This window comes from Nicotiana tabacum, chromosome 15 (genome assembly GCF_000715075.1).
Source record: "Nicotiana tabacum cultivar K326 chromosome 15, ASM71507v2, whole genome shotgun sequence".
Lineage (NCBI taxonomy): Eukaryota > Viridiplantae > Streptophyta > Magnoliopsida > Solanales > Solanaceae > Nicotiana > Nicotiana tabacum.
The window spans coordinates 44,480,222-44,490,303 of NC_134094.1; the positions used below are offsets into that span (position 1 = coordinate 44,480,222).

At 43.4% G+C, this 10,082-nt stretch overlaps 1 pseudogene; it reads right to left on the reverse strand.

The window, feature by feature from the left end:
- Window positions 1-5,463: 5,463 nt before the first annotated feature.
- On the reverse strand, window positions 5,464-7,823 carry LOC107799832 (putative receptor protein kinase ZmPK1; annotated as a pseudogene).
- Window positions 7,824-10,082: the final 2,259 nt, after the last annotated feature.

Sequence of the window (10,082 nt, forward strand, 5' to 3'; positions counted from 1 at the left end):
GCCTGGGTCAAATAATACTGATGCATCCCTATGACAGACGGGGACGATACCTGTGATAACTGAATCTGAAGAAACGGCCTCTGAACGGGCTGGAAGGGCATAGTACCTAGCCTGGCCTCCCCCTATAGGGCGACCTCGACCTCCCCGACCTCCACCTCGAGCTGGCTGAGAAGGTGGGGTAGTAGCTGGTGTTGGAAGAATGGCCGGAGGACCCGGTGCAACACGTGGAGGCTGATAAGTCTGTGGAGGTGCACCCCTCCTGGCTCTAGGGCAATCTCTAACCAGATGACGAGTGTCACCATACTCAAAACAACCTCTCGGAGGATGCGGTGGCTGAGACTGACTCGGACCTGGCCTGTTGGACTGGCCGGTAATAGCACCTCGAGTAGGAGGCATACTGGATACTGGCGGTGCATAATAGGGCTCTTGAGGTCTAGGAGGAGCTGGGACACCGCTGGCTACTGGAAGAGTTGAATGAACAGGGAGACTTACAAAACCCCTACTATAGCGTGCTGCTGGTGCACGAGCTCCTGAATAATGACCAGTCTCTCGAGACCTCTTGGCCTCTCTCTCCTCTCGGTCACGGTCGAACATGCCCTCCACTCTCCTGGCAATGCTCACTGCCTGCTGATAAATGATGTCCATCTCCAACTCCCTGGCCATACTGGTCCGAATACTGGGGTGGAGTCCCTCAATGAAGCGATGAACCCTCTCTCTGACTGTAGCAACCAGAGCCGGTGCATGACGAGCTAACCCACTGAAACGGACTGCATACTCCGACACAGTCATAGAACCCTGACGTAACTACTCGAACTCTGCGCGCCAAGCATCCCTGAGGCTCTGAGGAACATACTCACGCAAGAACATCTCTGAAAAGTGAATCCAAGTGAGTGAGGCTGCCTCGTCTGGACTACTCAGCTCATAGGCACGCCACCACTGATATGCTGCTACCCTCAGCTGGAAAGCGGTGAAAGAAACCCCACTCGTCTCCACAATGCCCATAGTGTGGAGAATATGATGACACTCCTCAAGAAAACCCAGAGCATCATCTGAAGCTAGTCCGCTGAAAGTAGGTGGGTGGTACTTCTTGTACCTCTCAAGTCTGAGCTGCTCTGCCTCAGAAGCAGCTACCCTGATCTCATGCTGAACCGGATCCACTGGGGGCATAGGAATATACTCTGAGGCCTGATCAACCTGGACCCTCTGCTCAGGGATGCGGGCTGCGGGAGTCTGTGCCCCTCCCCCGGTCTGAGATATAGCGGGAGCTATCGGAAATAGTCCAGCCTGAGCCAGAGTGCTGAACATGCTCAAGAACTGAGCTAAAGTCTCCTGGAGGGCTGGAATGGCAATAGGGATCTCCGGCGCTGGCCCTCCAGCTGGAGCTGCTGGGGGCTCCTCTGACGCAGCTCTCGCAGGTGCTCGGGCTGCACCGCGTGGTCGTCCTCTACCCCGACCCCGGCCTCTGGCAGCTCTGGCAGGGGGCTCATCGTCGGTCCTCCCATTGTGGGTCCTCACCATCTGTGAGAAAGAATAGAATAGAATCTTAGAATTTTTGGTGTCAATAACTCACACGACAAGGAAATCAAAGAAATGTGATTATTCTTAACAGTTACATAGCCTCCCGAAGAAAAGTATGGACGTCTCCGCACCGATCCGCGAAACTCTAATAAACCGACTTGTGACTCGCGACTCCTACGAACCTAGTGCTCTGATACCAACTTGTCACGACCCAAATTAACCCTCCGTAAGGTGTCGTGATGGTACCTAGTTTTTACGACTAGGTAAGCCTAACTTTTGCGGAAAATATAAAGAAAACACAATATTTTTTTAAGATAAACAATATATTTTAAATAGCCAAGAGTAGTACCACTCGGCATGCACAAAATAATTTCCCAAGACCCGGAATATCACTAAATCACAAGCCACTATAATCTATGTAGCTCTATACAAAATTCTGAAGATAATAAGGAAAATCTCTAGACGAGGGAGTAGAAGTCGACTCCGAAGATCTGCGGATGCAAGCAGAGGTACCTTGAAGTCTCCTAGAATCAGCAGCACGTACTAACCCCAAGGCTGATAGCTCGCACCTGGATCTGCACACGAAAACATGTGCAGGAAAGGGCATGAGTACACCACAATGGTACCCAGTAAGTGCCAAGCCTAACCTCGGTTAAGGGAGCCCTAGGCTCAAAACAAGGTAAACACAGTGGAAAATCTTTCGAGATACCGTTCCGTAGTTTCAAATGAATATGCAGTACAGGGGGATCTCCCGGAATACGTCCGTAGTCCCAAAGTAAATATGCAGTACAGGAGGATCTCCCGAAATACGTCCGTAGTCCCAAAGTAAATATGCAGTGCTAGGGGATCTCCCGGAATACGTCTGTAGTCCCAAAGTAAATATGTGGTACAGGGGGATCTTCCGGAATACGTCTGTAGTCCCAAAGTAAATATGCAGTGCTGGGGGATCTCCGGGAATACGTCCGTAGTCCCAATTTAAATATGTAACGCAAGATAAAATGACAGGTATGGCATCGAGTTATACAGTTTATACTGGACACAGATAAGGCAAATAAGGACTTAACTGAACATGACGCACAGAATGTCAATTAGGCAGCTAAAACACGTAAGCATGCTTTTCTAGTCTAAACTACACAATTAAACATATTAGTGCAATTAATAAGAGAAGCAATTTATGATTTAAAAAGGAAAAACGGGATTTTTGCAATAATATCCCATGTACGTACTCGTCACCTCACGTACACGGCGTCCACACATCAATTAATATCGAACATCTTAAGGAAAAAGTCTCCAACACAAGGTTAGGCAAGCCACTTACCTCGAACCGCTCAAATCAACCTGATATTACGTTCTTTCCACGAGTATTCGACTCCAAATAGCCCGAATCTATTCAAAATAGTACAATACCATCAATACGCGCTAATGGAATGAATCCCATAAGAAAAACTACAAAATTAGGCCAAAACCCGAAATTGGCTCAAACTCGGCCACCGGGGCCCATGTCTCGAAACTCGACAAAATTTACGAAACTAGAAAGCTCATTCACTCACGAGTTTAACCATATCAAATTTCCTAAAATCCAACACCAAATAGTCCTCCAATCCACAATTCAAACTCCCAAATCCCTAGTCTCCAACTTTCAATTACCACCTTAAATACACATTAACTAGGTGGAAAAATACATGGCAAGGAAATATTATTGACCAAAAATAAGCACAAGGAACTTACCTTAAGAAATGCCTCAAAAATGCTCTCAAAAATTGCCCTAACCCGAGTTTGCAAAGCCACAAATGATAAAAATCGCGAAGCCCTTCGGTTTTAATCACTGCCCAGGTATTTTCGCACCTGCGGGTGCGCTTGTGCGAAAAACGTGCGCATCTGCGCAACTCACTTACTACATCTTCCTTCGCACCTGCTACGAAAGGGCCGCATCTGCGCACTCGCGCCTGCGGAGTCCCTTCCGCTTCTGCACTTCTTGCGCATGTGCGAACATCCTTGCGCATTTGCAGGCATCGCAGATGCGAAAACTTCCTCGCACCTGCGACCCCAGGCCAACTCTCGATTTATCGCATTTGCGCTTCCATCTCCGCATGTGCGGCTCGTGCACCTGCGGTCTCTTTTTCGCAGGTGCGAAAACACCAGAACTAGCAAAGTTCAGAAATTCCTCTAAGTCCAAGCTTTCACCCGTTAAGCATCCGAAACACACCCGAGGCCCCCGGGACCTCGACCAAACATACCAACCAATCCTAAAATACCATACGAACTTAGTGGAGCTCTCAAATCCCATCAAACAACGCTAAAATTACGAATCACCCTCCAATTCAAATTTAAAGAACTTGAAATTTCAAAATTCTACAACTGATGTCGAAACCTATCAAATCACCTCCGATTGACCTCAAATTTTGCGCACAAGTTATAATCAATATTACGGACCTACTCCAACTTCCGGAATAGGAAAACGACCCCGATATAAAAAAATTCCACTACCGGCCCAAAACTCCAAAAATTCGACTTTCGCCATTTCAAGCCTAAATGAGTTACGAACCTCCAAAACACAATTCGGACACGCTCCTAAACACAAAATCACCTAACGGAGCTAACGGAACCGACGAAATTCTATTCCGGAGTCGTCTTTACATAGTTCTAACTACAGTCCAAATTCTAAGGCTTAAGCTCTCCTTTAGGGACTGAGTGTCCCAAAATACTCCGAAACTCAAAATCAATCATCCCGGCAAGTCACAATAGCAGAAAAAGATTTGGGAAAAGCAGTTAATAGGGGATCGGAGCTATTACTCTCAAAACAATCGGCCGGGTCATTACAGTTCATTTCTTCAAAAAAGAATTAGTAGTATACTATTGTAGTTAATTATACGCTCTTGAATTAATTATTGTATACCAATACAGTATACAATATAACCATTTTGATATACAACACAAATCTGTCTTCTTTGTTAGTTCAACTTGATTTCAACCAAAAATTTAAAAATCAACTCTAAGATACAACTAGCAAGGCATCACCCTTTCGTGTATTAGCAATACTAGAATCATAGTTGATTCATTATTGAAGTTTAAGAGATTTTTTATTTTTTTATTTAAGTTATATACATTAGCAATAACATAAAAATATTTTAATCTGTTAACATAATATTTGTTTGTTATGTAACTTATGTTTATTATAATTTTATTAGGTTAATAATGATATTTATCATAAAAATATTATTTGCATAACTAATTTATAAGTGTCGTGATTTTGTATATTGTAGAAATAAACTCCTTTTAATTTAAAAAAATAAAGATAAAATAAAATAGGTACACTAAACTTTCTTTTTACGGGTAAATGGTTGCATAATGAAAGAGTAGAATTTTTTATGAAGAGCATTGCCTTTTTGTCTCACCCTTTACTATTGAATCAAGGGGAAAACATGGGGAAAGAGGAATGGGTAGGCGCATAACAAATTTAGAACCTATAGGTAAAAATAATAAATAATTTAAAGATGGGCAAAAGAAGGTAAATAATTTGTCTTTTGTAGTTTAGAGCCTATAGCGTAGTTTCCCCAATTTGTATGGGCAGGGTTGAGAAAAATGTGAAGAAAGAGAGAGACCTTGCATGTGCCAATTATATGTAATAGGAATTACATATTGCCAATTATTTTGACCTGCATGTGCCAATGCTAAATGCTGATTAAATGGCTGCTAATTTTTCTTTAAAGTGATATATAAGTGTCAGGTTCCCTTTTATAATTATTTTATTTATCTCTTATTAGTTGTATAATTGATCCATCGCATGGTACTACAACTCATAGGGGAATGAACAAAAGCGCATAAAACTGAAAGCAACTCACTCATAGGGACTAGGACTGTCTATGAGAGTTGTTGGATAACAAGCAAGCCAGTCTAAAAAAGCTATAACAAGCACAAAGCTATACATTCACATAAAATTTTTATTTACTCTTGTAGCATATCCACCACCTGGCTCATTGTAGGTCTTGCTTCTTTATCTTCTTCTGAACACTGGGAAGCCACTTTTATAAGAACATTCATTTTCTCCAAATTGTATTTACCATCCAAAGCAGGATCAACAACTTGTTGAATCTGTGAGGCACTTTGCTCAAGTCCATGCATCTTCTCTCGAACCCAAGTGGCCAGCATTGTATGTTGCATCTCATCATTGTCCATGTTATATTGAACTCTGTTTGGGCACTTTCCAGTGATCAACTCAAGCAGAACTATTCCATAGCTATATACATCAACTTTGGAGGTGATGGGATTGTGAAAAATCCATTCAGGAGCCATGTAACCCCTAGTCCCCCTTATTGTGGAAAAGCTTGGATTATCCACTCCACCTCTATTTAATAGCTTTGAGAGACCAAAATCAGCTACCTTTGGCTTATAATTGGAGTCCAAGAGTACATTTGTGGCTTTACATCACAATGCAAAACCCATTCTAGACACTCTTCATGCAAGTAAGCAAAACCTTTATCTGTTCCTAGAGCTATCTCAAACCTCTTTTGCCAATCAATAATACTGTTGGTATGTAAATTATCTGCTGAAGAACCATGCTCCATGTACTCATACACTAGACGACGCTTTTTCAGCTCGGCGTAGGTGAATCTCTTCAATCTATCGACAATCGGAATATAAACTTGATTAAATTTTGTATTAGAGCGTTTGAGGGTTGTAATCAAATAAGAGACAAGGCATAAGATCTCAAACACTCCCAATGCAACAGTAAACCCAATAAATGACTTCAACCATCCGTGTTGCTCTTTTCTTTTGTATGTTCTGTCCAGTAACACTTGATGTCTGTTGCACTGCAATTTGCCTATAGGACCTTCCTCATCCGAACTACGCACATCAGTGGCAGAGCCACATTGAAACAAGGGGACCCCTTCGTCGAAAAATTATACTATTTTGCTAGATATATTTTTTTATTTTATGTATATTTACTATGCGTTGATTCCTCTTTGACTTTTCGATATATCTAATTATTTATATTTTGATATCCCTTGATGAAAATTATGGATCCGCCATTGACGGACATCGTTCGGCAATTTAATAAAAACTGAATCTTTCCAACATGCTGAGCGGTACCCATTGAAGAGCAGGGTCTTAAGATAGCAGCTTTAGACGCCATTCTCTGTTTCAAAGTTGAATTGAAATCCTTTGCAATCGCAGTTATCTAAGCACTTCTGTTTGCATTTCTCCAAATTGTAATTTTTATAATACATAAAGTCATACCCGTAAAGTTCAACGTGACGAAGTTGAACAAAATCCACCATATTGCTATTCGGGCAAGAGTGCTTGAAGTCTGGTTTGCATCCATAAGACCAATCGGTCACATTTATTTTCCATCTTGTGACTTTGTAGGCAAGTGCATTTCCTACCAAAACCATGAATGTAGGTGCACGAACGGTTCAACCTACAAATTCCATGAATCATGCAAGGTTGCCAATTAAGTTGCCAAGACACTTCCCAATTAGTCCTCTGTTTATTCAGGCGGATGTTCCCATCAATATCCAATGTTAACCTTCTTTTAATTGGTTCACCATGATCAGCAGTTCTAAACCCGAAATTATCAATTGACGTGAAATTTTCAAAAAGGTCGAGCACTGCAATTTTGCTATTGTTGTAGGTAGAACGGTTAGCTCCCACGTTTGCTATTGTTGTAGGTAGATCGGTTCGAGTAAACAGTTGACATCTCTAAGCCTTCATAAAGAAGCTGGAGAGTATTTTCATCAGAGAAGTGTAGCTTATAAAATCCTGAAAAGTACGTAATTAGTTAAACTTCTCAGAGACACAAGCTTTGAATTTTTGGTGAGTGGTTGTCCTGTAAGAAGTGTATCAGTTGGTGTGTCAAAACTTTGCCAAACAGTTTTGCCTTCTAAAGCTCTAAGGACAAGGTTGCCACTGTTCAAGAGTTTCAGTTCAACGGAGGAATCTGATTGAGTTTCTGTCGACCAAACTGTGACCTGACCAGCATCAGTAAGAACAAGATTCCCTGATTTCAGTAACAAAAGCCGCGAGTACCTTCCATTTACAGGTTGGTCTCGGTTGGCCATCCAAACTACGGTGTAATTTTTATCATCACCAATTTGATTGCTAAACCATATAGCAAAGTTATAAGCATTTTCACCCACTGCGTGAAAACCTGCTGCATAATCACCATTGGGTGATGAAATCACAGTATCTTGCGATGTAGAATGAGAGGAACCTTCACTCAAACTAGTTATAATTGTGGAGGATGAAATTGGTGGTACTAGGATTAGTGACAAGAGAAGAACAAGGAAAAACACTAGCTTAGGCATTTTTGGTCTACGGGAGCTTGAAGCATGGGACAAGCTTTAATAGATTAAAAAAAGGTATGTTGAATTCTTATATAAAGCAATACAACACAACTAGTAATGAGTGGAGTGTGGGTGCACCGACCTGCATATTTTCCGCCCAAATTTGCCGCCTAAAGGGCTGCCAAACTTGGCTGCCAAAGACCAGAAGGTCTTTGCACATGGAGGCAACAATCCGACAGGCTGTCCGGACCCTCCTAGGGACTACTTTTCGTCAGCAAAGTCACATGCAGCACAACTGGGCAGGACCACAGTCTGCCAGGACAATCATGGAAGCAACATGCTGCCAGCAAAGGCATGTGCTGCACAGCTAGGTAGGGCTACATCCTGTCTGGGTGAACATGGGAGCAACAACATACCAGCAAGAACTGGGGCACAGCAGCTGGACAAGTCAATTGGCACATGGGCTGCCAACACCTTCCTGGAAATCACATGAAGCCAGCACAAAGCAATGCACCACAGACTGGACGGGCCCACAGCCAGCTTAGCTGCCTGTGGACATTTTCTGTATAAATAGGCATACTTAGGCTTTGTTAGAAGGAAGATCTCTTTACTTGTATTTCCTTCTTTTGTATATGATATAAACCCCGAAAATTGGCCTTGGCATCCCATCTTTGTGTCTTTCATTTCGTTATCCCTCCAACCTTTGAGTTTGTGTGATTGCCTTGGTCCAAAGCACGATTTTGTGCTTGTTTCTTGTTTAGGGATGAAGCAAGAGTAGTAGTCAAGCTATCTTGCTGCCATCGCCGAACCCCCAAAAAACGGGTCCGCGACAAGTGATATCAGAGCAAAGGTTATCGACCATGGCAACTGATGGAGATAACGTCAATTTAGACAACATTCGTGGCAGAGACGAGTCACCAACAAAGCGGCAGAAACCAAAGAACAGAGGAACAAGCAAAGTGCGAGATCCCGCCATAGCCGTAACAAGTGAGGCGCCAGCTTTATTGCTGCCCTCACAATAGGTTAGCCGTGGTGAAGTTTGTGAGGCTTCTGCCTCAAATCCTTTAAACGTGAGAATGGGTCTCACTGAAGATAGTTTAGATGCTCTAAACCAACACATGGGAGAAGTTCAGCACAACTTCCAAGCACTTGAGTCTACGACTCTAGATGGACTAGATGAGGTCAAAGAGTCAGTAGATCAAGCGATTTTTGAGCACAAGGAAGGACTGACCAACCTTGAGCTTAAGCTGACCGAGGCTGTATCGGCGTTGCACGGGAAAATTGAGGCCCTAAGGCAACAACTGAAGGAAGTAGAGTTAGCCGGTGGCACTGGTCATGTGACAGTGCGAGAAACCAAGATCGAAGGCCCAAAGCCGAAGGAGTTTAGGGGCGAATGAGACGCTCAAGAAGTAGAGAACTTTATCTGGAAGATGAAAGACTACTTTGAGCACCTTTACATCATTGATGAAGCTTCCAAGATCCGAGCAACAACGATGTATCTTGCCGATACCGCCATGCTTTGGTGGAGACGGAAGAAAGCTGACATGGAGAAGGGAACTTGCTCCATCAAGCGCTGGGATCAGTTCAAGTACGAACTGAAGTGCCAGTTTTACCCCCAAAACGTTGTCAATGAGGCACGTAGGAAGTTGAGAGAGCTCAGGCAAACAACTTCCTTAAGGGAGTATGTGAAGAATTTCACAAAACCCATTCTGCAGATTCCGAACTTAGCAAGCGATGACTTGTTATTCACTTTCATCGATGGCCTTCAAGACTGGGCAAGACAGGAATTGCAGCGACATCAAGTCTAAGACGTCGATGAAGCTATCGCGGTGGCGGAGTCCTTAAATGATTATAGGACAGAAGCCACAAAGGCAAGGGACACCAACTTCTAACCGGATGGAGACCATGGATATCAGGACAAGGGCAAACAAGTTGCTGCCCCTGACCGCGATTCTAGAGAACAAGGCAACAAGGCGCACTGGCGCGACCGGTACAACCAAAGGAGGAAGGAGGCTGGTCCCCGCAATGCTTGTTATATCTGCAAGGACACTAGTCATGGCTACAAGGATTGTTCTTCTTTGAATAAACTCGGTGCCATAATTATGGCCGAGCGGAGGCTAACAGAGGAAAAGATCCAAGCTGATGAACAAGCCAAAGTAGAAGTTCAACAACCGCCATACGTAGCTCATCTTGGCAACAGGATACTGGGCGTAGCAGTAGCCGAAAAGCCAGCTTTGAAGCAGATAGCCCAAGTTAAGCATGACATTGTCAAACTGGTTC